This window comes from Pleurodeles waltl, unplaced genomic scaffold (assembly GCF_031143425.1).
Source record: "Pleurodeles waltl isolate 20211129_DDA unplaced genomic scaffold, aPleWal1.hap1.20221129 scaffold_107, whole genome shotgun sequence".
NCBI lineage: Eukaryota > Metazoa > Chordata > Amphibia > Caudata > Salamandridae > Pleurodeles > Pleurodeles waltl.
The window spans coordinates 507,706-531,141 of record NW_027149815.1 but is presented as its reverse complement, the minus strand read 5'-3'; the positions used below and the strand labels follow the sequence as shown (position 1 = coordinate 531,141).

The following is a 23,436-nucleotide window of genomic DNA, read 5'->3' as shown; positions in this document are numbered from 1 at the left end:
GTTTCCATGCGTGGAGCAAGGTCTCCCTCTACAGGATGTGGGGATGTAGCTCAGTGGTAGAGCGCATGCTTAGCATGTATGAGGCCCCGGGTTCAATCCCCGGCATCTCCAGCTTTTCGCCATGCTAATCTTGCCTTTTGACAGATAGCTAGGCTGGCATCATGAGTAAGGAAGTGAGATGTCATGCAGCTGGTGCCAGAACCCCACTTTCTTCGCCTTGCAAAACCTTTTGAAATGGGGCTATCTCATTTCCCGTGTTTATAGAAAAAAATAATCTTGCTTCCATAAGAAACCAAAGTGGTGATTTATCTTGGCATTCTTAGTATAGAAAACGGGCACAGCTGTCTTGGTCATTTATTTGAATTCTTCCTCTAAACCAGAGACTCTTACCAGAAGGTTTAAGAAAAACAGAATGTTTTCTTCATCCTAATCCCTTCTGAATGGTCCATTAATCTACTGGTTTTGCTTTTCCAGTTCCTTTCACAGAAGCATTAAAAATGCATGTTCTTCATGCTCCGTACGGAGTAATGACTCTCCTAACTTTCTGTCCTTTCCTTCATGTTCCCATGCTGTCATCCTTTTGCCAGAAATGCTTCCAAAGGGCTGTGGATTCCTCGGCCCCATGCCCTTTCAGGAAAACTCCTTTCTGTAGGATTTCTAATTCTAGGTCCCCTGCTTTCCTTCACGCCAGCACAGCACATTCAGGTAGGTAAGCAGTCCCCCTTTATGGTGATAAGATGTAGCTGAGAATGCACTCTAGGAAGTGGCAATTTGTAGAGCAAGCTGCAGGTCATATTCATGATTTTCAAGATTAGACTGCAGTACTCCCACCCCACTCCCGCCGCAACCATTATTGAAAGAAAGATGAATGCAGCATGGAAAGCTGTACTGCCTAATCCTCCGATAGCTCAGTTGGGAGAGCGGAGGACTGTAGTGGAGAAACAGAAATCCTTAGGTCGCTGGTTCAAATCCGGCTCGGAGGAGTTTCCCCTTTTTTGTTTTCCATAGCTGCTTTCTCTCTTGTTAAAACATTATGTGCCCCTCTGATTGAGAAACATTTCCCTAGCTCCAAATAAATGCTAGGACAGAAGGGTAGACTTCTTCTGCTTTCCAATGAAATTGACCACATAGTCATTTCTGAGGGATGTTGGAAGAGAAATAAACAAGGACCTGCAGATCAGAATTCATTCCAAAGCCTTGACTAAATATATGAAGGCACTTGGAAGACTTCCAGTTTCATTGTACCAAGGTAGATGTTTCGGCAGCCGAACCAGCTAAAACTCACCTACAATGAGTGGCCATGGATATGAAAGAGGGAATCTACAAAGACACCAACTCCTTAAAACTGAGCAAGATGCAATGTGGAGGAATAGTTTACAGATTTGGAGAAAATCTGAGATGTTTCTCTTGACAAAAGAAACACTGCAATGCCCTCTCTGAGGATCGAACTCAGGACCTTCAGATTATGAGACTGACGCGCTGCCTACTGCGCTAAGAAGGCTGCTTGAAACCGCTAACAAATGCGTCTACACACCATGAAGAGGGAAGGTAGCAAAAATGCTGTTCTCATGTTGGAATATCAATACACTTCGGTTGCCTCGCTGGATTAAAATCGTCTGCAGTTATAATGGTCAGAAGACTGCTCTTTCCCAGTGCTTAAACCCACACCCCATACATTTAGCCATGCAAAAGAAATCAGGGCATACCATTCACCTCTCTAAGAAAGATCGTGCCATTTTTTCCTCCACATAACTGAGAATGAAATGGACTAAAACCCAGAATTAACATGCCGCCCCTAGCCGTAGATGCATCTAGATCTCAACACTGTACATGCTAATGTAACATAGCTGTGTGTCCTGCAAAAAGAGCAGGGGTACCTTAAGTCATCTCACAAGATGTGGAAACAGCACTCAACCATATCCTTCTTTGATGTATCCTGAACCAGTTGCCTTGAATACTCTGGCTTTTTTCGATTGCATCTAGCTGTTGTGTGTGGGGAATTATTCATTCTAGAGTCAACCTTATTCCATAAAAAACGGTGCTAGAAAATCCAGCTGTAAATCATATGGAATTCCACACCTGACGCTTCCCATTCCAGTGTCATATGTGGTGAATGTACATTCAATAGAATTCCAGGTTTCCATGCGTGGAGCAAGGTCTCCCTCTACAGGATGTGGGGATGTAGCTCAGTGGTAGAGCGCATGCTTAGCATGTATGAGGCCCCGGGTTCAATCCCCGGCATCTCCAGCTTTTCGCCATGCTAATCTTGCCTTTTGACAGATAGCTAGGCTGGCATCATGAGTAAGGAAGTGAGATGTCATGCAGCTGGTGCCAGAACCCCACTTTCTTCGCCTTGCAAAACCTTTTGAAATGGGGCTATCTCATTTCCCGTGTTTATAGAAAAAAATAATCTTGCTTCCATAAGAAACCAAAGTGGTGATTTATCTTGGCATTCTTAGTATAGAAAACGGGCACAGCTGTCTTGGTCATTTATTTGAATTCTTCCTCTAAACCAGAGACTCTTACCAGAAGGTTTAAGAAAAACAGAATGTTTTCTTCATCCTAATCCCTTCTGAATGGTCCATTAATCTACTGGTTTTGCTTTTCCAGTTCCTTTCACAGAAGCATTAAAAATGCATGTTCTTCATGCTCCGTACGGAGTAATGACTCTCCTAACTTTCTGTCCTTTCCTTCATGTTCCCATGCTGTCATCCTTTTGCCAGAAATGCTTCCAAAGGGCTGTGGATTCCTCGGCCCCATGCCCTTTCAGGAAAACTCCTTTCTGTAGGATTTCTAATTCTAGGTCCCCTGCTTTCCTTCACGCCAGCACAGCACATTCAGGTAGGTAAGCAGTCCCCCTTTATGGTGATAAGATGTAGCTGAGAATGCACTCTAGGAAGTGGCAATTTGTAGAGCAAGCTGCAGGTCATATTCATGATTTTCAAGATTAGACTGCAGTACTCCCACCCCACTCCCGCCGCAACCATTATTGAAAGAAAGATGAATGCAGCATGGAAAGCTGCACTGCCTAATCCTCCGATAGCTCAGTTGGGAGAGCGGAGGACTGTAGTGGAGAAACAGAAATCCTTAGGTCGCTGGTTCAAATCCGGCTCGGAGGAGTTTCCCCTTTTTTGTTTTCCATAGCTGCTTTCTCTCTTGTTAAAACATTATGTGCCCCTCTGATTGAGAAACATTTCCCTAGCTCCAAATAAATGCTAGGACAGAAGGGTAGACTTCTTCTGCTTTCCAATGAAATTGACCACATAGTCATTTCTGAGGGATGTTGGAAGAGAAATAAACAAGGACCTGCAGATCAGAATTCATTCCAAAGCCTTGACTAAATATATGAAGGCACTTGGAAGACTTCCAGTTTCATTGTACCAAGGTAGATGTTTCGGCAGCCGAACCAGCTAAAACTCACCTACAATGAGTGGCCATGGATATGAAAGAGGGAATCTACAAAGACACCAACTCCTTAAAACTGAGCAAGATGCAATGTGGAGGAATAGTTTACAGATTTGGAGAAAATCTGAGATGTTTCTCTTGACAAAAGAAACACTGCAATGCCCTCTCTGAGGATCGAACTCAGGACCTTCAGATTATGAGACTGACGCGCTGCCTACTGCGCTAAGAAGGCTGCTTGAAACCGCTAACAAATGCGTCTACACACCATGAAGAGGGAAGGTAGCAAAAATGCTGTTCTCATGTTGGAATATCAATACACTTCGGTTGCCTCGCTGGATTAAAATCGTCTGCAGTTATAATGGTCAGAAGACTGCTCTTTCCCAGTGCTTAAACCCACACCCCATACATTTAGCCATGCAAAAGAAATCAGGGCATACCATTCACCTCTCTAAGAAAGATCGTGCCATTTTTTCCTCCACATAACTGAGAATGAAATGGACTAAAACCCAGAATTAACATGCCGCCCCTAGCCGTAGATGCATCTAGATCTCAACACTGTACATGCTAATGTAACATAGCTGTGTGTCCTGCAAAAAGAGCAGGGGTACCTTAAGTCATCTCACAAGATGTGGAAACAGCACTCAACCATATCCTTCTTTGATGTATCCTGAACCAGTTGCCTTGAATACTCTGGCTTTTTTCGATTGCATCTAGCTGTTGTGTGTGGGGAATTATTCATTCTAGAGTCAACCTTATTCCATAAAAAACGGTGCTAGAAAATCCAGCTGTAAATCATATGGAATTCCACACCTGACGCTTCCCATTCCAGTGTCATATGTGGTGAATGTACATTCAATAGAATTCCAGGTTTCCATGCGTGGAGCAAGGTCTCCCTCTACAGGATGTGGGGATGTAGCTCAGTGGTAGAGCGCATGCTTAGCATGTATGAGGCCCCGGGTTCAATCCCCGGCATCTCCAGCTTTTCGCCATGCTAATCTTGCCTTTTGACAGATAGCTAGGCTGGCATCATGAGTAAGGAAGTGAGATGTCATGCAGCTGGTGCCAGAACCCCACTTTCTTCGCCTTGCAAAACCTTTTGAAATGGGGCTATCTCATTTCCCGTGTTTATAGAAAAAAATAATCTTGCTTCCATAAGAAACCAAAGTGGTGATTTATCTTGGCATTCTTAGTATAGAAAACGGGCACAGCTGTCTTGGTCATTTATTTGAATTCTTCCTCTAAACCAGAGACTCTTACCAGAAGGTTTAAGAAAAACAGAATGTTTTCTTCATCCTAATCCCTTCTGAATGGTCCATTAATCTACTGGTTTTGCTTTTCCAGTTCCTTTCACAGAAGCATTAAAAATGCATGTTCTTCATGCTCCGTACGGAGTAATGACTCTCCTAACTTTCTGTCCTTTCCTTCATGTTCCCATGCTGTCATCCTTTTGCCAGAAATGCTTCCAAAGGGCTGTGGATTCCTCGGCCCCATGCCCTTTCAGGAAAACTCCTTTCTGTAGGATTTCTAATTCTAGGTCCCCTGCTTTCCTTCACGCCAGCACAGCACATTCAGGTAGGTAAGCAGTCCCCCTTTATGGTGATAAGATGTAGCTGAGAATGCACTCTAGGAAGTGGCAATTTGTAGAGCAAGCTGCAGGTCATATTCATGATTTTCAAGATTAGACTGCAGTACTCCCACCCCACTCCCGCCGCAACCATTATTGAAAGAAAGATGAATGCAGCATGGAAAGCTGTACTGCCTAATCCTCCGATAGCTCAGTTGGGAGAGCGGAGGACTGTAGTGGAGAAACAGAAATCCTTAGGTCGCTGGTTCAAATCCGGCTCGGAGGAGTTTCCCCTTTTTTGTTTTCCATAGCTGCTTTCTCTCTTGTTAAAACATTATGTGCCCCTCTGATTGAGAAACATTTCCCTAGCTCCAAATAAATGCTAGGACAGAAGGGTAGACTTCTTCTGCTTTCCAATGAAATTGACCACATAGTCATTTCTGAGGGATGTTGGAAGAGAAATAAACAAGGACCTGCAGATCAGAATTCATTCCAAAGCCTTGACTAAATATATGAAGGCACTTGGAAGACTTCCAGTTTCATTGTACCAAGGTAGATGTTTCGGCAGCCGAACCAGCTAAAACTCACCTACAATGAGTGGCCATGGATATGAAAGAGGGAATCTACAAAGACACCAACTCCTTAAAACTGAGCAAGATGCAATGTGGAGGAATAGTTTACAGATTTGGAGAAAATCTGAGATGTTTCTCTTGACAAAAGAAACACTGCAATGCCCTCTCTGAGGATCGAACTCAGGACCTTCAGATTATGAGACTGACGCGCTGCCTACTGCGCTAAGAAGGCTGCTTGAAACCGCTAACAAATGCGTCTACACACCATGAAGAGGGAAGGTAGCAAAAATGCTGTTCTCATGTTGGAATATCAATACACTTCAGTTGCCTCGCTGGATTAAAATCGTCTGCAGTTATAATGGTCAGAAGACTGCTCTTTCCCAGTGCTTAAACCCACACCCCATACATTTAGCCATGCAAAAGAAATCAGGGCATACCATTCACCTCTCTAAGAAAGATCGTGCCATTTTTTCCTCCACATAACTGAGAATGAAATGGACTAAAACCCAGAATTAACATGCCGCCCCTAGCCGTAGATGCATCTAGATCTCAACACTGTACATGCTAATGTAACATAGCTGTGTGTCCTGCAAAAAGAGCAGGGGTACCTTAAGTCATCTCACAAGATGTGGAAACAGCACTCAACCATATCCTTCTTTGATGTATCCTGAACCAGTTGCCTTGAATACTCTGGCTTTTTTCGATTGCATCTAGCTGTTGTGTGTGGGGAATTATTCATTCTAGAGTCAACCTTATTCCATAAAAAACGGTGCTAGAAAATCCAGCTGTAAATCATATGGAATTCCACACCTGACGCTTCCCATTCCAGTGTCATATGTGGTGAATGTACATTCAATAGAATTCCTGGTTTCCATGCGTGGAGCAAGGTCTCCCTCTACAGGATGTGGGGATGTAGCTCAGTGGTAGAGCGCATGCTTAGCATGTATGAGGCCCCGGGTTCAATCCCCGGCATCTCCAGCTTTTCGCCATGCTAATCTTGCCTTTTGACAGATAGCTAGGCTGGCATCATGAGTAAGGAAGTGAGATGTCATGCAGCTGGTGCCAGAACCCCACTTTCTTCGCCTTGCAAAACCTTTTGAAATGGGGCTATCTCATTTCCCGTGTTTATAGAAAAAAATAATCTTGCTTCCATAAGAAACCAAAGTGGTGATTTATCTTGGCATTCTTAGTATAGAAAACGGGCACAGCTGTCTTGGTCATTTATTTGAATTCTTCCTCTAAACCAGAGACTCTTACCAGAAGGTTTAAGAAAAACAGAATGTTTTCTTCATCCTAATCCCTTCTGAATGGTCCATTAATCTACTGGTTTTGCTTTTCCAGTTCCTTTCACAGACGCATTAAAAATGCATGTTCTTCATGCTCCGTACGGAGTAATGACTCTCCTAACTTTCTGTCCTTTCCTTCATGTTCCCATGCTGTCATCCTTTTGCCAGAAATGCTTCCAAAGGGCTGTGGATTCCTCGGCCCCATGCCCTTTCAGGAAAACTCCTTTCTGTAGGATTTCTAATTCTAGGTCCCCTGCTTTCCTTCACGCCAGCACAGCACATTCAGGTAGGTAAGCAGTCCCCCTTTATGGTGATAAGATGTAGCTGAGAATGCACTCTAGGAAGTGGCAATTTGTAGAGCAAGCTGCAGGTCATATTCATGATTTTCAAGATTAGACTGCAGTACTCCCACCCCACTCCCGCCGCAACCATTATTGAAAGAAAGATGAATGCAGCATGGAAAGCTGTACTGCCTAATCCTCCGATAGCTCAGTTGGGAGAGCGGAGGACTGTAGTGGAGAAACAGAAATCCTTAGGTCGCTGGTTCAAATCCGGCTCGGAGGAGTTTCCCCTTTTTTGTTTTCCATAGCTGCTTTCTCTCTTGTTAAAACATTATGTGCCCCTCTGATTGAGAAACATTTCCCTAGCTCCAAATAAATGCTAGGACAGAAGGGTAGACTTCTTCTGCTTTCCAATGAAATTGACCACATAGTCATTTCTGAGGGATGTTGGAAGAGAAATAAACAAGGACCTGCAGATCAGAATTCATTCCAAAGCCTTGACTAAATATATGAAGGCACTTGGAAGACTTCCAGTTTCATTGTACCAAGGTAGATGTTTCGGCAGCCGAACCAGCTAAAACTCACCTACAATGAGTGGCCATGGATATGAAAGAGGGAATCTACAAAGACACCAACTCCTTAAAACTGAGCAAGATGCAATGTGGAGGAATAGTTTACAGATTTGGAGAAAATCTGAGATGTTTCTCTTGACAAAAGAAACACTGCAATGCCCTCTCTGAGGATCGAACTCAGGACCTTCAGATTATGAGACTGACGCGCTGCCTACTGCGCTAAGAAGGCTGCTTGAAACCGCTAACAAATGCGTCTACACACCATGAAGAGGGAAGGTAGCAAAAATGCTGTTCTCATGTTAGAATATCAATACACTTCGGTTGCCTCGCTGGATTAAAATCGTCTGCAGTTATAATGGTCAGAAGACTGCTCTTTCCCAGTGCTTAAACCCACACCCCATACATTTAGCCATGCAAAAGAAATCAGGGCATACCATTCACCTCTCTAAGAAAGATCGTGCCATTTTTTCCTCCACATAACTGAGAATGAAATGGACTAAAACCCAGAATTAACATGCCGCCCCTAGCCGTAGATGCATCTAGATCTCAACACTGTACATGCTAATGTAACATAGCTGTGTGTCCTGCAAAAAGAGCAGGGGTACCTTAAGTCATCTCACAAGATGTGGAAACAGCACTCAACCATATCCTTCTTTGATGTATCCTGAACCAGTTGCCTTGAATACTCTGGCTTTTTTCGATTGCATCTAGCTGTTGTGTGTGGGGAATTATTCATTCTAGAGTCAACCTTATTCCATAAAAAACGGTGCTAGAAAATCCAGCTGTAAATCATATGGAATTCCACACCTGACGCTTCCCATTCCAGTGTCATATGTGGTGAATGTACATTCAATAGAATTCCAGGTTTCCATGCGTGGAGCAAGGTCTCCCTCTACAGGATGTGGGGATGTAGCTCAGTGGTAGAGCGCATGCTTAGCATGTATGAGGCCCCGGGTTCAATCCCCGGCATCTCCAGCTTTTCGCCATGCTAATCTTGCCTTTTGACAGATAGCTAGGCTGGCATCATGAGTAAGGAAGTGAGATGTCATGCAGCTGGTGCCAGAACCCCACTTTCTTCGCCTTGCAAAACCTTTTGAAATGGGGCTATCTCATTTCCCGTGTTTATAGAAAAAAATAATCTTGCTTCCATAAGAAACCAAAGTGGTGATTTATCTTGGCATTCTTAGTATAGAAAACGGGCACAGCTGTCTTGGTCATTTATTTGAATTCTTCCTCTAAACCAGAGACTCTTACCAGAAGGTTTAAGAAAAACAGAATGTTTTCTTCATCCTAATCCCTTCTGAATGGTCCATTAATCTACTGGTTTTGCTTTTCCAGTTCCTTTCACAGACGCATTAAAAATGCATGTTCTTCATGCTCCGTACGGAGTAATGACTCTCCTAACTTTCTGTCCTTTCCTTCATGTTCCCATGCTGTCATCCTTTTGCCAGAAATGCTTCCAAAGGGCTGTGGATTCCTCGGCCCCATGCCCTTTCAGGAAAACTCCTTTCTGTAGGATTTCTAATTCTAGGTCCCCTGCTTTCCTTCACGCCAGCACAGCACATTCAGGTAGGTAAGCAGTCCCCCTTTATGGTGATAAGATGTAGCTGAGAATGCACTCTAGGAAGTGGCAATTTGTAGAGCAAGCTGCAGGTCATATTCATGATTTTCAAGATTAGACTGCAGTACTCCCACCCCACTCCCGCCGCAACCATTATTGAAAGAAAGATGAATGCAGCATGGAAAGCTGTACTGCCTAATCCTCCGATAGCTCAGTTGGGAGAGCGGAGGACTGTAGTGGAGAAACAGAAATCCTTAGGTCGCTGGTTCAAATCCGGCTCGGAGGAGTTTCCCCTTTTTTGTTTTCCATAGCTGCTTTCTCTCTTGTTAAAACATTATGTGCCCCTCTGATTGAGAAACATTTCCCTAGCTCCAAATAAATGCTAGGACAGAAGGGTAGACTTCTTCTGCTTTCCAATGAAATTGACCACATAGTCATTTCTGAGGGATGTTGGAAGAGAAATAAACAAGGACCTGCAGATCAGAATTCATTCCAAAGCCTTGACTAAATATATGAAGGCACTTGGAAGACTTCCAGTTTCATTGTACCAAGGTAGATGTTTCGGCAGCCGAACCAGCTAAAACTCACCTACAATGAGTGGCCATGGATATGAAAGAGGGAATCTACAAAGACACCAACTCCTTAAAACTGAGCAAGATGCAATGTGGAGGAATAGTTTACAGATTTGGAGAAAATCTGAGATGTTTCTCTTGACAAAAGAAACACTGCAATGCCCTCTCTGAGGATCGAACTCAGGACCTTCAGATTATGAGACTGACGCGCTGCCTACTGCGCTAAGAAGGCTGCTTGAAACCGCTAACAAATGCGTCTACACACCATGAAGAGGGAAGGTAGCAAAAATGCTGTTCTCATGTTAGAATATCAATACACTTCGGTTGCCTCGCTGGATTAAAATCGTCTGCAGTTATAATGGTCAGAAGACTGCTCTTTCCCAGTGCTTAAACCCACACCCCATACATTTAGCCATGCAAAAGAAATCAGGGCATACCATTCACCTCTCTAAGAAAGATCGTGCCATTTTTTCCTCCACATAACTGAGAATGAAATGGACTAAAACCCAGAATTAACATGCCGCCCCTAGCCGTAGATGCATCTAGATCTCAACACTGTACATGCTAATGTAACATAGCTGTGTGTCCTGCAAAAAGAGCAGGGGTACCTTAAGTCATCTCACAAGATGTGGAAACAGCACTCAACCATATCCTTCTTTGATGTATCCTGAACCAGTTGCCTTGAATACTCTGGCTTTTTTCGATTGCATCTAGCTGTTGTGTGTGGGGAATTATTCATTCTAGAGTCAACCTTATTCCATAAAAAACGGTGCTAGAAAATCCAGCTGTAAATCATATGGAATTCCACACCTGACGCTTCCCATTCCAGTGTCATATGTGGTGAATGTACATTCAATAGAATTCCAGGTTTCCATGCGTGGAGCAAGGTCTCCCTCTACAGGATGTGGGGATGTAGCTCAGTGGTAGAGCGCATGCTTAGCATGTATGAGGCCCCGGGTTCAATCCCCGGCATCTCCAGCTTTTCGCCATGCTAATCTTGCCTTTTGACAGATAGCTAGGCTGGCATCATGAGTAAGGAAGTGAGATGTCATGCAGCTGGTGCCAGAACCCCACTTTCTTCGCCTTGCAAAACCTTTTGAAATGGGGCTATCTCATTTCCCGTGTTTATAGAAAAAAATAATCTTGCTTCCATAAGAAACCAAAGTGGTGATTTATCTTGGCATTCTTAGTATAGAAAACGGGCACAGCTGTCTTGGTCATTTATTTGAATTCTTCCTCTAAACCAGAGACTCTTACCAGAAGGTTTAAGAAAAACAGAATGTTTTCTTCATCCTAATCCCTTCTGAATGGTCCATTAATCTACTGGTTTTGCTTTTCCAGTTCCTTTCACAGAAGCATTAAAAATGCATGTTCTTCATGCTCCGTACGGAGTAATGACTCTCCTAACTTTCTGTCCTTTCCTTCATGTTCCCATGCTGTCATCCTTTTGCCAGAAATGCTTCCAAAGGGCTGTGGATTCCTCGGCCCCATGCCCTTTCAGGAAAACTCCTTTCTGTAGGATTTCTAATTCTAGGTCCCCTGCTTTCCTTCACGCCAGCACAGCACATTCAGGTAGGTAAGCAGTCCCCCTTTATGGTGATAAGATGTAGCTGAGAATGCACTCTAGGAAGTGGCAATTTGTAGAGCAAGCTGCAGGTCATATTCATGATTTTCAAGATTAGACTGCAGTACTCCCACCCCACTCCCGCCGCAACCATTATTGAAAGAAAGATGAATGCAGCATGGAAAGCTGCACTGCCTAATCCTCCGATAGCTCAGTTGGGAGAGCGGAGGACTGTAGTGGAGAAACAGAAATCCTTAGGTCGCTGGTTCAAATCCGGCTCGGAGGAGTTTCCCCTTTTTTGTTTTCCATAGCTGCTTTCTCTCTTGTTAAAACATTATGTGCCCCTCTGATTGAGAAACATTTCCCTAGCTCCAAATAAATGCTAGGACAGAAGGGTAGACTTCTTCTGCTTTCCAATGAAATTGACCACATAGTCATTTCTGAGGGATGTTGGAAGAGAAATAAACAAGGACCTGCAGATCAGAATTCATTCCAAAGCCTTGACTAAATATATGAAGGCACTTGGAAGACTTCCAGTTTCATTGTACCAAGGTAGATGTTTCGGCAGCCGAACCAGCTAAAACTCACCTACAATGAGTGGCCATGGATATGAAAGAGGGAATCTACAAAGACACCAACTCCTTAAAACTGAGCAAGATGCAATGTGGAGGAATAGTTTACAGATTTGGAGAAAATCTGAGATGTTTCTCTTGACAAAAGAAACACTGCAATGCCCTCTCTGAGGATCGAACTCAGGACCTTCAGATTATGAGACTGACGCGCTGCCTACTGCGCTAAGAAGGCTGCTTGAAACCGCTAACAAATGCGTCTACACACCATGAAGAGGGAAGGTAGCAAAAATGCTGTTCTCATGTTGGAATATCAATACACTTCGGTTGCCTCGCTGGATTAAAATCGTCTGCAGTTATAATGGTCAGAAGACTGCTCTTTCCCAGTGCTTAAACCCACACCCCATACATTTAGCCATGCAAAAGAAATCAGGGCATACCATTCACCTCTCTAAGAAAGATCGTGCCATTTTTTCCTCCACATAACTGAGAATGAAATGGACTAAAACCCAGAATTAACATGCCGCCCCTAGCCGTAGATGCATCTAGATCTCAACACTGTACATGCTAATGTAACATAGCTGTGTGTCCTGCAAAAAGAGCAGGGGTACCTTAAGTCATCTCACAAGATGTGGAAACAGCACTCAACCATATCCTTCTTTGATGTATCCTGAACCAGTTGCCTTGAATACTCTGGCTTTTTTCGATTGCATCTAGCTGTTGTGTGTGGGGAATTATTCATTCTAGAGTCAACCTTATTCCATAAAAAACGGTGCTAGAAAATCCAGCTGTAAATCATATGGAATTCCACACCTGACGCTTCCCATTCCAGTGTCATATGTGGTGAATGTACATTCAATAGAATTCCAGGTTTCCATGCGTGGAGCAAGGTCTCCCTCTACAGGATGTGGGGATGTAGCTCAGTGGTAGAGCGCATGCTTAGCATGTATGAGGCCCCGGGTTCAATCCCCGGCATCTCCAGCTTTTCGCCATGCTAATCTTGCCTTTTGACAGATAGCTAGGCTGGCATCATGAGTAAGGAAGTGAGATGTCATGCAGCTGGTGCCAGAACCCCACTTTCTTCGCCTTGCAAAACCTTTTGAAATGGGGCTATCTCATTTCCCGTGTTTATAGAAAAAAATAATCTTGCTTCCATAAGAAACCAAAGTGGTGATTTATCTTGGCATTCTTAGTATAGAAAACGGGCACAGCTGTCTTGGTCATTTATTTGAATTCTTCCTCTAAACCAGAGACTCTTACCAGAAGGTTTAAGAAAAACAGAATGTTTTCTTCATCCTAATCCCTTCTGAATGGTCCATTAATCTACTGGTTTTGCTTTTCCAGTTCCTTTCACAGAAGCATTAAAAATGCATGTTCTTCATGCTCCGTACGGAGTAATGACTCTCCTAACTTTCTGTCCTTTCCTTCATGTTCCCATGCTGTCATCCTTTTGCCAGAAATGCTTCCAAAGGGCTGTGGATTCCTCGGCCCCATGCCCTTTCAGGAAAACTCCTTTCTGTAGGATTTCTAATTCTAGGTCCCCTGCTTTCCTTCACGCCAGCACAGCACATTCAGGTAGGTAAGCAGTCCCCCTTTATGGTGATAAGATGTAGCTGAGAATGCACTCTAGGAAGTGGCAATTTGTAGAGCAAGCTGCAGGTCATATTCATGATTTTCAAGATTAGACTGCAGTACTCCCACCCCACTCCCGCCGCAACCATTATTGAAAGAAAGATGAATGCAGCATGGAAAGCTGTACTGCCTAATCCTCCGATAGCTCAGTTGGGAGAGCGGAGGACTGTAGTGGAGAAACAGAAATCCTTAGGTCGCTGGTTCAAATCCGGCTCGGAGGAGTTTCCCCTTTTTTGTTTTCCATAGCTGCTTTCTCTCTTGTTAAAACATTATGTGCCCCTCTGATTGAGAAACATTTCCCTAGCTCCAAATAAATGCTAGGACAGAAGGGTAGACTTCTTCTGCTTTCCAATGAAATTGACCACATAGTCATTTCTGAGGGATGTTGGAAGAGAAATAAACAAGGACCTGCAGATCAGAATTCATTCCAAAGCCTTGACTAAATATATGAAGGCACTTGGAAGACTTCCAGTTTCATTGTACCAAGGTAGATGTTTCGGCAGCCGAACCAGCTAAAACTCACCTACAATGAGTGGCCATGGATATGAAAGAGGGAATCTACAAAGACACCAACTCCTTAAAACTGAGCAAGATGCAATGTGGAGGAATAGTTTACAGATTTGGAGAAAATCTGAGATGTTTCTCTTGACAAAAGAAACACTGCAATGCCCTCTCTGAGGATCGAACTCAGGACCTTCAGATTATGAGACTGACGCGCTGCCTACTGCGCTAAGAAGGCTGCTTGAAACCGCTAACAAATGCGTCTACACACCATGAAGAGGGAAGGTAGCAAAAATGCTGTTCTCATGTTGGAATATCAATACACTTCGGTTGCCTCGCTGGATTAAAATCGTCTGCAGTTATAATGGTCAGAAGACTGCTCTTTCCCAGTGCTTAAACCCACACCCCATACATTTAGCCATGCAAAAGAAATCAGGGCATACCATTCACCTCTCTAAGAAAGATCGTGCCATTTTTTCCTCCACATAACTGAGAATGAAATGGACTAAAACCCAGAATTAACATGCCGCCCCTAGCCGTAGATGCATCTAGATCTCAACACTGTACATGCTAATGTAACATAGCTGTGTGTCCTGCAAAAAGAGCAGGGGTACCTTAAGTCATCTCACAAGATGTGGAAACAGCACTCAACCATATCCTTCTTTGATGTATCCTGAACCAGTTGCCTTGAATACTCTGGCTTTTTTCGATTGCATCTAGCTGTTGTGTGTGGGGAATTATTCATTCTAGAGTCAACCTTATTCCATAAAAAACGGTGCTAGAAAATCCAGCTGTAAATCATATGGAATTCCACACCTGACGCTTCCCATTCCAGTGTCATATGTGGTGAATGTACATTCAATAGAATTCCAGGTTTCCATGCGTGGAGCAAGGTCTCCCTCTACAGGATGTGGGGATGTAGCTCAGTGGTAGAGCGCATGCTTAGCATGTATGAGGCCCCGGGTTCAATCCCCGGCATCTCCAGCTTTTCGCCATGCTAATCTTGCCTTTTGACAGATAGCTAGGCTGGCATCATGAGTAAGGAAGTGAGATGTCATGCAGCTGGTGCCAGAACCCCACTTTCTTCGCCTTGCAAAACCTTTTGAAATGGGGCTATCTCATTTCCCGTGTTTATAGAAAAAAATAATCTTGCTTCCATAAGAAACCAAAGTGGTGATTTATCTTGGCATTCTTAGTATAGAAAACGGGCACAGCTGTCTTGGTCATTTATTTGAATTCTTCCTCTAAACCAGAGACTCTTACCAGAAGGTTTAAGAAAAACAGAATGTTTTCTTCATCCTAATCCCTTCTGAATGGTCCATTAATCTACTGGTTTTGCTTTTCCAGTTCCTTTCACAGAAGCATTAAAAATGCATGTTCTTCATGCTCCGTACGGAGTAATGACTCTCCTAACTTTCTGTCCTTTCCTTCATGTTCCCATGCTGTCATCCTTTTGCCAGAAATGCTTCCAAAGGGCTGTGGATTCCTCGGCCCCATGCCCTTTCAGGAAAACTCCTTTCTGTAGGATTTCTAATTCTAGGTCCCCTGCTTTCCTTCACGCCAGCACAGCACATTCAGGTAGGTAAGCAGTCCCCCTTTATGGTGATAAGATGTAGCTGAGAATGCACTCTAGGAAGTGGCAATTTGTAGAGCAAGCTGCAGGTCATATTCATGATTTTCAAGATTAGACTGCAGTACTCCCACCCCACTCCCGCCGCAACCATTATTGAAAGAAAGATGAATGCAGCATGGAAAGCTGCACTGCCTAATCCTCCGATAGCTCAGTTGGGAGAGCGGAGGACTGTAGTGGAGAAACAGAAATCCTTAGGTCGCTGGTTCAAATCCGGCTCGGAGGAGTTTCCCCTTTTTTGTTTTCCATAGCTGCTTTCTCTCTTGTTAAAACATTATGTGCCCCTCTGATTGAGAAACATTTCCCTAGCTCCAAATAAATGCTAGGACAGAAGGGTAGACTTCTTCTGCTTTCCAATGAAATTGACCACATAGTCATTTCTGAGGGATGTTGGAAGAGAAATAAACAAGGACCTGCAGATCAGAATTCATTCCAAAGCCTTGACTAAATATATGAAGGCACTTGGAAGACTTCCAGTTTCATTGTACCAAGGTAGATGTTTCGGCAGCCGAACCAGCTAAAACTCACCTACAATGAGTGGCCATGGATATGAAAGAGGGAATCTACAAAGACACCAACTCCTTAAAACTGAGCAAGATGCAATGTGGAGGAATAGTTTACAGATTTGGAGAAAATCTGAGATGTTTCTCTTGACAAAAGAAACACTGCAATGCCCTCTCTGAGGATCGAACTCAGGACCTTCAGATTATGAGACTGACGCGCTGCCTACTGCGCTAAGAAGGCTGCTTGAAACCGCTAACAAATGCGTCTACACACCATGAAGAGGGAAGGTAGCAAAAATGCTGTTCTCATGTTGGAATATCAATACACTTCGGTTGCCTCGCTGGATTAAAATCGTCTGCAGTTATAATGGTCAGAAGACTGCTCTTTCCCAGTGCTTAAACCCACACCCCATACATTTAGCCATGCAAAAGAAATCAGGGCATACCATTCACCTCTCTAAGAAAGATCGTGCCATTTTTTCCTCCACATAACTGAGAATGAAATGGACTAAAACCCAGAATTAACATGCCGCCCCTAGCCGTAGATGCATCTAGATCTCAACACTGTACATGCTAATGTAACATAGCTGTGTGTCCTGCAAAAAGAGCAGGGGTACCTTAAGTCATCTCACAAGATGTGGAAACAGCACTCAACCATATCCTTCTTTGATGTATCCTGAACCAGTTGCCTTGAATACTCTGGCTTTTTTCGATTGCATCTAGCTGTTGTGTGTGGGGAATTATTCATTCTAGAGTCAACCTTATTCCATAAAAAACGGTGCTAGAAAATCCAGCTGTAAATCATATGGAATTCCACACCTGACGCTTCCCATTCCAGTGTCATATGTGGTGAATGTACATTCAATAGAATTCCAGGTTTCCATGCGTGGAGCAAGGTCTCCCTCTACAGGATGTGGGGATGTAGCTCAGTGGTAGAGCGCATGCTTAGCATGTATGAGGCCCCGGGTTCAATCCCCGGCATCTCCAGCTTTTCGCCATGCTAATCTTGCCTTTTGACAGATAGCTAGGCTGGCATCATGAGTAAGGAAGTGAGATGTCATGCAGCTGGTGCCAGAACCCCACTTTCTTCGCCTTGCAAAACCTTTTGAAATGGGGCTATCTCATTTCCCGTGTTTATAGAAAAAAATAATCTTGCTTCCATAAGAAACCAAAGTGGTGATTTATCTTGGCATTCTTAGTATAGAAAACGGGCACAGCTGTCTTGGTCATTTATTTGAATTCTTCCTCTAAACCAGAGACTCTTACCAGAAGGTTTAAGAAAAACAGAATGTTTTCTTCATCCTAATCCCTTCTGAATGGTCCATTAATCTACTGGTTTTGCTTTTCCAGTTCCTTTCACAGAAGCATTAAAAATGCATGTTCTTCATGCTCCGTACGGAGTAATGACTCTCCTAACTTTCTGTCCTTTCCTTCATGTTCCCATGCTGTCATCCTTTTGCCAGAAATGCTTCCAAAGGGCTGTGGATTCCTCGGCCCCATGCCCTTTCAGGAAAACTCCTTTCTGTAGGATTTCTAATTCTAGGTCCCCTGCTTTCCTTCACGCCAGCACAGCACATTCAGGTAGGTAAGCAGTCCCCCTTTATGGTGATAAGATGTAGCTGAGAATGCACTCTAGGAAGTGGCAATTTGTAGAGCAAGCTGCAGGTCATATTCATGATTTTCAAGATTAGACTGCAGTACTCCCACCCCACTCCCGCCGCAACCATTATTGAAAGAAAGATGAATGCAGCATGGAAAGCTGTACTGCCTAATCCTCCGATAGCTCAGTTGGGAGAGCGGAGGACTGTAGTGGAGAAACAGAAATCCTTAGGTCGCTGGTTCAAATCCGGCTCGGAGGAGTTTCCCCTTTTTTGTTTTCCATAGCTGCTTTCTCTCTTGTTAAAACATTATGTGCCCCTCTGATTGAGAAACATTTCCCTAGCTCCAAATAAATGCTAGGACAGAAGGGTAGACTTCTTCTGCTTTCCAATGAAATTGACCACATAGTCATTTCTGAGGGATGTTGGAAGAGAAATAAACAAGGACCTGCAGATCAGAATTCATTCCAAAGCCTTGACTAAATATATGAAGGCACTTGGAAGACTTCCAGTTTCATTGTACCAAGGTAGATGTTTCGGCAGCCGAACCAGCTAAAACTCACCTACAATGAGTGGCCATGGATATGAAAGAGGGAATCTACAAAGACACCAACTCCTTAAAACTGAGCAAGATGCAATGTGGAGGAATAGTTTACAGATTTGGAGAAAATCTGAGATGTTTCTCTTGACAAAAGAAACACTGCAATGCCCTCTCTGAGGATCGAACTCAGGACCTTCAGATTATGAGACTGACGCGCTGCCTACTGCGCTAAGAAGGCTGCTTGAAACCGCTAACAAATGCGTCTACACACCATGAAGAGGGAAGGTAGCAAAAATGCTGTTCTCATGTTGGAATATCAATACACTTCAGTTGCCTCGCTGGATTAAAATCGTCTGCAGTTATAATGGTCAGAAGACTGCTCTTTCCCAGTGCTTAAACCCACACCCCATACATTTAGCCATGCAAAAGAAATCAGGGCATACCATTCACCTCTCTAAGAAAGATCGTGCCATTTTTTCCTCCACATAACTGAGAATGAAATGGACTAAAACCCAGAATTAACATGCCGCCCCTAGCCGTAGATGCATCTAGATCTCAACACTGTACATGCTAATGTAACATAGCTGTGTGTCCTGCAAAAAGAGCAGGGGTACCTTAAGTCATCTCACAAGATGTGGAAACAGCACTCAACCATATCCTTCTTTGATGTATCCTGAACCAGTTGCCTTGAATACTCTGGCTTTTTTCGATTGCATCTAGCTGTTGTGTGTGGGGAATTATTCATTCTAGAGTCAACCTTATTCCATAAAAAACGGTGCTAGAAAATCCAGCTGTAAATCATATGGAATTCCACACCTGACGCTTCCCATTCCAGTGTCATATGTGGTGAATGTACATTCAATAGAATTCCTGGTTTCCATGCGTGGAGCAAGGTCTCCCTCTACAGGATGTGGGGATGTAGCTCAGTGGTAGAGCGCATGCTTAGCATGTATGAGGCCCCGGGTTCAATCCCCGGCATCTCCAGCTTTTCGCCATGCTAATCTTGCCTTTTGACAGATAGCTAGGCTGGCATCATGAGTAAGGAAGTGAGATGTCATGCAGCTGGTGCCAGAACCCCACTTTCTTCGCCTTGCAAAACCTTTTGAAATGGGGCTATCTCATTTCCCGTGTTTATAGAAAAAAATAATCTTGCTTCCATAAGAAACCAAAGTGGTGATTTATCTTGGCATTCTTAGTATAGAAAACGGGCACAGCTGTCTTGGTCATTTATTTGAATTCTTCCTCTAAACCAGAGACTCTTACCAGAAGGTTTAAGAAAAACAGAATGTTTTCTTCATCCTAATCCCTTCTGAATGGTCCATTAATCTACTGGTTTTGCTTTTCCAGTTCCTTTCACAGACGCATTAAAAATGCATGTTCTTCATGCTCCGTACGGAGTAATGACTCTCCTAACTTTCTGTCCTTTCCTTCATGTTCCCATGCTGTCATCCTTTTGCCAGAAATGCTTCCAAAGGGCTGTGGATTCCTCGGCCCCATGCCCTTTCAGGAAAACTCCTTTCTGTAGGATTTCTAATTCTAGGTCCCCTGCTTTCCTTCACGCCAGCACAGCACATTCAGGTAGGTAAGCAGTCCCCCTTTATGGTGATAAGATGTAGCTGAGAATGCACTCTAGGAAGTGGCAATTTGTAGAGCAAGCTGCAGGTCATATTCATGATTTTCAAGATTAGACTGCAGTACTCCCACCCCACTCCCGCCGCAACCATTATTGAAAGAAAGATGAATGCAGCATGGAAAGCTGTACTGCCTAATCCTCCGATAGCTCAGTTGGGAGAGCGGAGGACTGTAGTGGAGAAACAGAAATCCTTAGGTCGCTGGTTCAAATCCGGCTCGGAGGAGTTTCCCCTTTTTTGTTTTCCATAGCTGCTTTCTCTCTTGTTAAAACATTATGTGCCCCTCTGATTGAGAAACATTTCCCTAGCTCCAAATAAATGCTAGGACAGAAGGGTAGACTTCTTCTGCTTTCCAATGAAATTGACCACATAGTCATTTCTGAGGGATGTTGGAAGAGAAATAAACAAGGACCTGCAGATCAGAATTCATTCCAAAGCCTTGACTAAATATATGAAGGCACTTGGAAGACTTCCAGTTTCATTGTACCAAGGTAGATGTTTCGGCAGCCGAACCAGCTAAAACTCACCTACAATGAGTGGCCATGGATATGAAAGAGGGAATCTACAAAGACACCAACTCCTTAAAACTGAGCAAGATGCAATGTGGAGGAATAGTTTACAGATTTGGAGAAAATCTGAGATGTTTCTCTTGACAAAAGAAACACTGCAATGCCCTCTCTGAGGATCGAACTCAGGACCTTCAGATTATGAGACTGACGCGCTGCCTACTGCGCTAAGAAGGCTGCTTGAAACCGCTAACAAATGCGTCTACACACCATGAAGAGGGAAGGTAGCAAAAATGCTGTTCTCATGTTAGAATATCAATACACTTCGGTTGCCTCGCTGGATTAAAATCGTCTGCAGTTATAATGGTCAGAAGACTGCTCTTTCCCAGTGCTTAAACCCACACCCCATACATTTAGCCATGCAAAAGAAATCAGGGCATACCATTCACCTCTCTAAGAAAGATCGTGCCATTTTTTCCTCCACATAACTGAGAATGAAATGGACTAAAACCCAGAATTAACATGCCGCCCCTAGCCGTAGATGCATCTAGATCTCAACACTGTACATGCTAATGTAACATAGCTGTGTGTCCTGCAAAAAGAGCAGGGGTACCTTAAGTCATCTCACAAGATGTGGAAACAGCACTCAACCATATCCTTCTTTGATGTATCCTGAACCAGTTGCCTTGAATACTCTGGCTTTTTTCGATTGCATCTAGCTGTTGTGTGTGGGGAATTATTCATTCTAGAGTCAACCTTATTCCATAAAAAACGGTGCTAGAAAATCCAGCTGTAAATCATATGGAATTCCACACCTGACGCTTCCCATTCCAGTGTCATATGTGGTGAATGTACATTCAATAGAATTCCAGGTTTCCATGCGTGGAGCAAGGTCTCCCTCTACAGGATGTGGGGATGTAGCTCAGTGGTAGAGCGCATGCTTAGCATGTATGAGGCCCCGGGTTCAATCCCCGGCATCTCCAGCTTTTCGCCATGCTAATCTTGCCTTTTGACAGATAGCTAGGCTGGCATCATGAGTAAGGAAGTGAGATGTCATGCAGCTGGTGCCAGAACCCCACTTTCTTCGCCTTGCAAAACCTTTTGAAATGGGGCTATCTCATTTCCCGTGTTTATAGAAAAAAATAATCTTGCTTCCATAAGAAACCAAAGTGGTGATTTATCTTGGCATTCTTAGTATAGAAAACGGGCACAGCTGTCTTGGTCATTTATTTGAATTCTTCCTCTAAACCAGAGACTCTTACCAGAAGGTTTAAGAAAAACAGAATGTTTTCTTCATCCTAATCCCTTCTGAATGGTCCATTAATCTACTGGTTTTGCTTTTCCAGTTCCTTTCACAGACGCATTAAAAATGCATGTTCTTCATGCTCCGTACGGAGTAATGACTCTCCTAACTTTCTGTCCTTTCCTTCATGTTCCCATGCTGTCATCCTTTTGCCAGAAATGCTTCCAAAGGGCTGTGGATTCCTCGGCCCCATGCCCTTTCAGGAAAACTCCTTTCTGTAGGATTTCTAATTCTAGGTCCCCTGCTTTCCTTCACGCCAGCACAGCACATTCAGGTAGGTAAGCAGTCCCCCTTTATGGTGATAAGATGTAGCTGAGAATGCACTCTAGGAAGTGGCAATTTGTAGAGCAAGCTGCAGGTCATATTCATGATTTTCAAGATTAGACTGCAGTACTCCCACCCCACTCCCGCCGCAACCATTATTGAAAGAAAGATGAATGCAGCATGGAAAGCTGTACTGCCTAATCCTCCGATAGCTCAGTTGGGAGAGCGGAGGACTGTAGTGGAGAAACAGAAATCCTTAGGTCGCTGGTTCAAATCCGGCTCGGAGGAGTTTCCCCTTTTTTGTTTTCCATAGCTGCTTTCTCTCTTGTTAAAACATTATGTGCCCCTCTGATTGAGAAACATTTCCCTAGCTCCAAATAAATGCTAGGACAGAAGGGTAGACTTCTTCTGCTTTCCAATGAAATTGACCACATAGTCATTTCTGAGGGATGTTGGAAGAGAAATAAACAAGGACCTGCAGATCAGAATTCATTCCAAAGCCTTGACTAAATATATGAAGGCACTTGGAAGACTTCCAGTTTCATTGTACCAAGGTAGATGTTTCGGCAGCCGAACCAGCTAAAACTCACCTACAATGAGTGGCCATGGATATGAAAGAGGGAATCTACAAAGACACCAACTCCTTAAAACTGAGCAAGATGCAATGTGGAGGAATAGTTTACAGATTTGGAGAAAATCTGAGATGTTTCTCTTGACAAAAGAAACACTGCAATGCCCTCTCTGAGGATCGAACTCAGGACCTTCAGATTATGAGACTGACGCGCTGCCTACTGCGCTAAGAAGGCTGCTTGAAACCGCTAACAAATGCGTCTACACACCATGAAGAGGGAAGGTAGCAAAAATGCTGTTCTCATGTTAGAATATCAATACACTTCGGTTGCCTCGCTGGATTAAAATCGTCTGCAGTTATAATGGTCAGAAGACTGCTCTTTCCCAGTGCTTAAACCCACACCCCATACATTTAGCCATGCAAAAGAAATCAGGGCATACCATTCACCTCTCTAAGAAAGATCGTGCCATTTTTTCCTCCACATAACTGAGAATGAAATGGACTAAAACCCAGAATTAACATGCCGCCCCTAGCCGTAGATGCATCTAGATCTCAACACTGTACATGCTAATGTAACATAGCTGTGTGTCCTGCAAAAAGAGCAGGGGTACCTTAAGTCATCTCACAAGATGTGGAAACAGCACTCAACCATATCCTTCTTTGATGTATCCTGAACCAGTTGCCTTGAATACTCTGGCTTTTTTCGATTGCATCTAGCTGTTGTGTGTGGGGAATTATTCATTCTAGAGTCAACCTTATTCCATAAAAAACGGTGCTAGAAAATCCAGCTGTAAATCATATGGAATTCCA

General features: G+C 43.6%; 33 non-coding genes across 33 annotated transcripts; 22 read left to right on the top strand and 11 right to left on the bottom strand.

Moving 5' to 3' along the window:
• The first annotated feature begins 39 nt into the window (after window positions 1–39).
• On the top strand, window positions 40–111 carry TRNAA-AGC (transfer RNA alanine (anticodon AGC)). Its single transcript has one exon. It is a non-coding gene; the product is annotated as a tRNA-Ala (tRNA).
• Window positions 112–897: 786 nt separating this feature from the next.
• On the top strand, window positions 898–983 carry TRNAY-GUA (transfer RNA tyrosine (anticodon GUA)). Its single transcript is given in 2 exon segments — window positions 898–934; window positions 948–983. It is a non-coding gene; the product is annotated as a tRNA-Tyr (tRNA).
• A 445-nt stretch (window positions 984–1,428) lies between these two features.
• Window positions 1,429–1,501, bottom strand: TRNAM-CAU (transfer RNA methionine (anticodon CAU)). The gene has a single exon. It is a non-coding gene; the product is annotated as a tRNA-Met (tRNA).
• Window positions 1,502–2,175: 674 nt separating this feature from the next.
• Window positions 2,176–2,247, top strand: TRNAA-AGC (transfer RNA alanine (anticodon AGC)). The gene has a single exon. It is a non-coding gene; the product is annotated as a tRNA-Ala (tRNA).
• Window positions 2,248–3,033: 786 nt separating this feature from the next.
• TRNAY-GUA (transfer RNA tyrosine (anticodon GUA)) lies at window positions 3,034–3,119 on the top strand. The gene is given in 2 exon segments: window positions 3,034–3,070; window positions 3,084–3,119. It is a non-coding gene; the product is annotated as a tRNA-Tyr (tRNA).
• Window positions 3,120–3,564: 445 nt separating this feature from the next.
• On the bottom strand, window positions 3,565–3,637 carry TRNAM-CAU (transfer RNA methionine (anticodon CAU)). Its single transcript has one exon. It is a non-coding gene; the product is annotated as a tRNA-Met (tRNA).
• Window positions 3,638–4,311: 674 nt separating this feature from the next.
• TRNAA-AGC (transfer RNA alanine (anticodon AGC)) lies at window positions 4,312–4,383 on the top strand. Its single transcript has one exon. It is a non-coding gene; the product is annotated as a tRNA-Ala (tRNA).
• Window positions 4,384–5,169: 786 nt separating this feature from the next.
• Window positions 5,170–5,255, top strand: TRNAY-GUA (transfer RNA tyrosine (anticodon GUA)). Its single transcript is given in 2 exon segments — window positions 5,170–5,206; window positions 5,220–5,255. It is a non-coding gene; the product is annotated as a tRNA-Tyr (tRNA).
• A 445-nt stretch (window positions 5,256–5,700) lies between these two features.
• Window positions 5,701–5,773, bottom strand: TRNAM-CAU (transfer RNA methionine (anticodon CAU)). The gene has a single exon. It is a non-coding gene; the product is annotated as a tRNA-Met (tRNA).
• A 674-nt stretch (window positions 5,774–6,447) lies between these two features.
• On the top strand, window positions 6,448–6,519 carry TRNAA-AGC (transfer RNA alanine (anticodon AGC)). Its single transcript has one exon. It is a non-coding gene; the product is annotated as a tRNA-Ala (tRNA).
• A 786-nt stretch (window positions 6,520–7,305) lies between these two features.
• Window positions 7,306–7,391, top strand: TRNAY-GUA (transfer RNA tyrosine (anticodon GUA)). The gene is given in 2 exon segments: window positions 7,306–7,342; window positions 7,356–7,391. It is a non-coding gene; the product is annotated as a tRNA-Tyr (tRNA).
• A 445-nt stretch (window positions 7,392–7,836) lies between these two features.
• On the bottom strand, window positions 7,837–7,909 carry TRNAM-CAU (transfer RNA methionine (anticodon CAU)). The gene has a single exon. It is a non-coding gene; the product is annotated as a tRNA-Met (tRNA).
• Window positions 7,910–8,583: 674 nt separating this feature from the next.
• TRNAA-AGC (transfer RNA alanine (anticodon AGC)) lies at window positions 8,584–8,655 on the top strand. Its single transcript has one exon. It is a non-coding gene; the product is annotated as a tRNA-Ala (tRNA).
• Window positions 8,656–9,441: 786 nt separating this feature from the next.
• On the top strand, window positions 9,442–9,527 carry TRNAY-GUA (transfer RNA tyrosine (anticodon GUA)). The gene is given in 2 exon segments: window positions 9,442–9,478; window positions 9,492–9,527. It is a non-coding gene; the product is annotated as a tRNA-Tyr (tRNA).
• A 445-nt stretch (window positions 9,528–9,972) lies between these two features.
• Window positions 9,973–10,045, bottom strand: TRNAM-CAU (transfer RNA methionine (anticodon CAU)). Its single transcript has one exon. It is a non-coding gene; the product is annotated as a tRNA-Met (tRNA).
• Window positions 10,046–10,719: 674 nt separating this feature from the next.
• On the top strand, window positions 10,720–10,791 carry TRNAA-AGC (transfer RNA alanine (anticodon AGC)). The gene has a single exon. It is a non-coding gene; the product is annotated as a tRNA-Ala (tRNA).
• A 786-nt stretch (window positions 10,792–11,577) lies between these two features.
• On the top strand, window positions 11,578–11,663 carry TRNAY-GUA (transfer RNA tyrosine (anticodon GUA)). Its single transcript is given in 2 exon segments — window positions 11,578–11,614; window positions 11,628–11,663. It is a non-coding gene; the product is annotated as a tRNA-Tyr (tRNA).
• A 445-nt stretch (window positions 11,664–12,108) lies between these two features.
• On the bottom strand, window positions 12,109–12,181 carry TRNAM-CAU (transfer RNA methionine (anticodon CAU)). The gene has a single exon. It is a non-coding gene; the product is annotated as a tRNA-Met (tRNA).
• A 674-nt stretch (window positions 12,182–12,855) lies between these two features.
• Window positions 12,856–12,927, top strand: TRNAA-AGC (transfer RNA alanine (anticodon AGC)). The gene has a single exon. It is a non-coding gene; the product is annotated as a tRNA-Ala (tRNA).
• Window positions 12,928–13,713: 786 nt separating this feature from the next.
• TRNAY-GUA (transfer RNA tyrosine (anticodon GUA)) lies at window positions 13,714–13,799 on the top strand. Its single transcript is given in 2 exon segments — window positions 13,714–13,750; window positions 13,764–13,799. It is a non-coding gene; the product is annotated as a tRNA-Tyr (tRNA).
• Window positions 13,800–14,244: 445 nt separating this feature from the next.
• Window positions 14,245–14,317, bottom strand: TRNAM-CAU (transfer RNA methionine (anticodon CAU)). The gene has a single exon. It is a non-coding gene; the product is annotated as a tRNA-Met (tRNA).
• Window positions 14,318–14,991: 674 nt separating this feature from the next.
• TRNAA-AGC (transfer RNA alanine (anticodon AGC)) lies at window positions 14,992–15,063 on the top strand. Its single transcript has one exon. It is a non-coding gene; the product is annotated as a tRNA-Ala (tRNA).
• Window positions 15,064–15,849: 786 nt separating this feature from the next.
• TRNAY-GUA (transfer RNA tyrosine (anticodon GUA)) lies at window positions 15,850–15,935 on the top strand. The gene is given in 2 exon segments: window positions 15,850–15,886; window positions 15,900–15,935. It is a non-coding gene; the product is annotated as a tRNA-Tyr (tRNA).
• A 445-nt stretch (window positions 15,936–16,380) lies between these two features.
• Window positions 16,381–16,453, bottom strand: TRNAM-CAU (transfer RNA methionine (anticodon CAU)). The gene has a single exon. It is a non-coding gene; the product is annotated as a tRNA-Met (tRNA).
• Window positions 16,454–17,127: 674 nt separating this feature from the next.
• Window positions 17,128–17,199, top strand: TRNAA-AGC (transfer RNA alanine (anticodon AGC)). The gene has a single exon. It is a non-coding gene; the product is annotated as a tRNA-Ala (tRNA).
• Window positions 17,200–17,985: 786 nt separating this feature from the next.
• TRNAY-GUA (transfer RNA tyrosine (anticodon GUA)) lies at window positions 17,986–18,071 on the top strand. Its single transcript is given in 2 exon segments — window positions 17,986–18,022; window positions 18,036–18,071. It is a non-coding gene; the product is annotated as a tRNA-Tyr (tRNA).
• A 445-nt stretch (window positions 18,072–18,516) lies between these two features.
• On the bottom strand, window positions 18,517–18,589 carry TRNAM-CAU (transfer RNA methionine (anticodon CAU)). Its single transcript has one exon. It is a non-coding gene; the product is annotated as a tRNA-Met (tRNA).
• A 674-nt stretch (window positions 18,590–19,263) lies between these two features.
• Window positions 19,264–19,335, top strand: TRNAA-AGC (transfer RNA alanine (anticodon AGC)). Its single transcript has one exon. It is a non-coding gene; the product is annotated as a tRNA-Ala (tRNA).
• Window positions 19,336–20,121: 786 nt separating this feature from the next.
• Window positions 20,122–20,207, top strand: TRNAY-GUA (transfer RNA tyrosine (anticodon GUA)). Its single transcript is given in 2 exon segments — window positions 20,122–20,158; window positions 20,172–20,207. It is a non-coding gene; the product is annotated as a tRNA-Tyr (tRNA).
• A 445-nt stretch (window positions 20,208–20,652) lies between these two features.
• On the bottom strand, window positions 20,653–20,725 carry TRNAM-CAU (transfer RNA methionine (anticodon CAU)). Its single transcript has one exon. It is a non-coding gene; the product is annotated as a tRNA-Met (tRNA).
• Window positions 20,726–21,399: 674 nt separating this feature from the next.
• On the top strand, window positions 21,400–21,471 carry TRNAA-AGC (transfer RNA alanine (anticodon AGC)). The gene has a single exon. It is a non-coding gene; the product is annotated as a tRNA-Ala (tRNA).
• Window positions 21,472–22,257: 786 nt separating this feature from the next.
• Window positions 22,258–22,343, top strand: TRNAY-GUA (transfer RNA tyrosine (anticodon GUA)). Its single transcript is given in 2 exon segments — window positions 22,258–22,294; window positions 22,308–22,343. It is a non-coding gene; the product is annotated as a tRNA-Tyr (tRNA).
• A 445-nt stretch (window positions 22,344–22,788) lies between these two features.
• On the bottom strand, window positions 22,789–22,861 carry TRNAM-CAU (transfer RNA methionine (anticodon CAU)). The gene has a single exon. It is a non-coding gene; the product is annotated as a tRNA-Met (tRNA).
• Window positions 22,862–23,436: the final 575 nt, after the last annotated feature.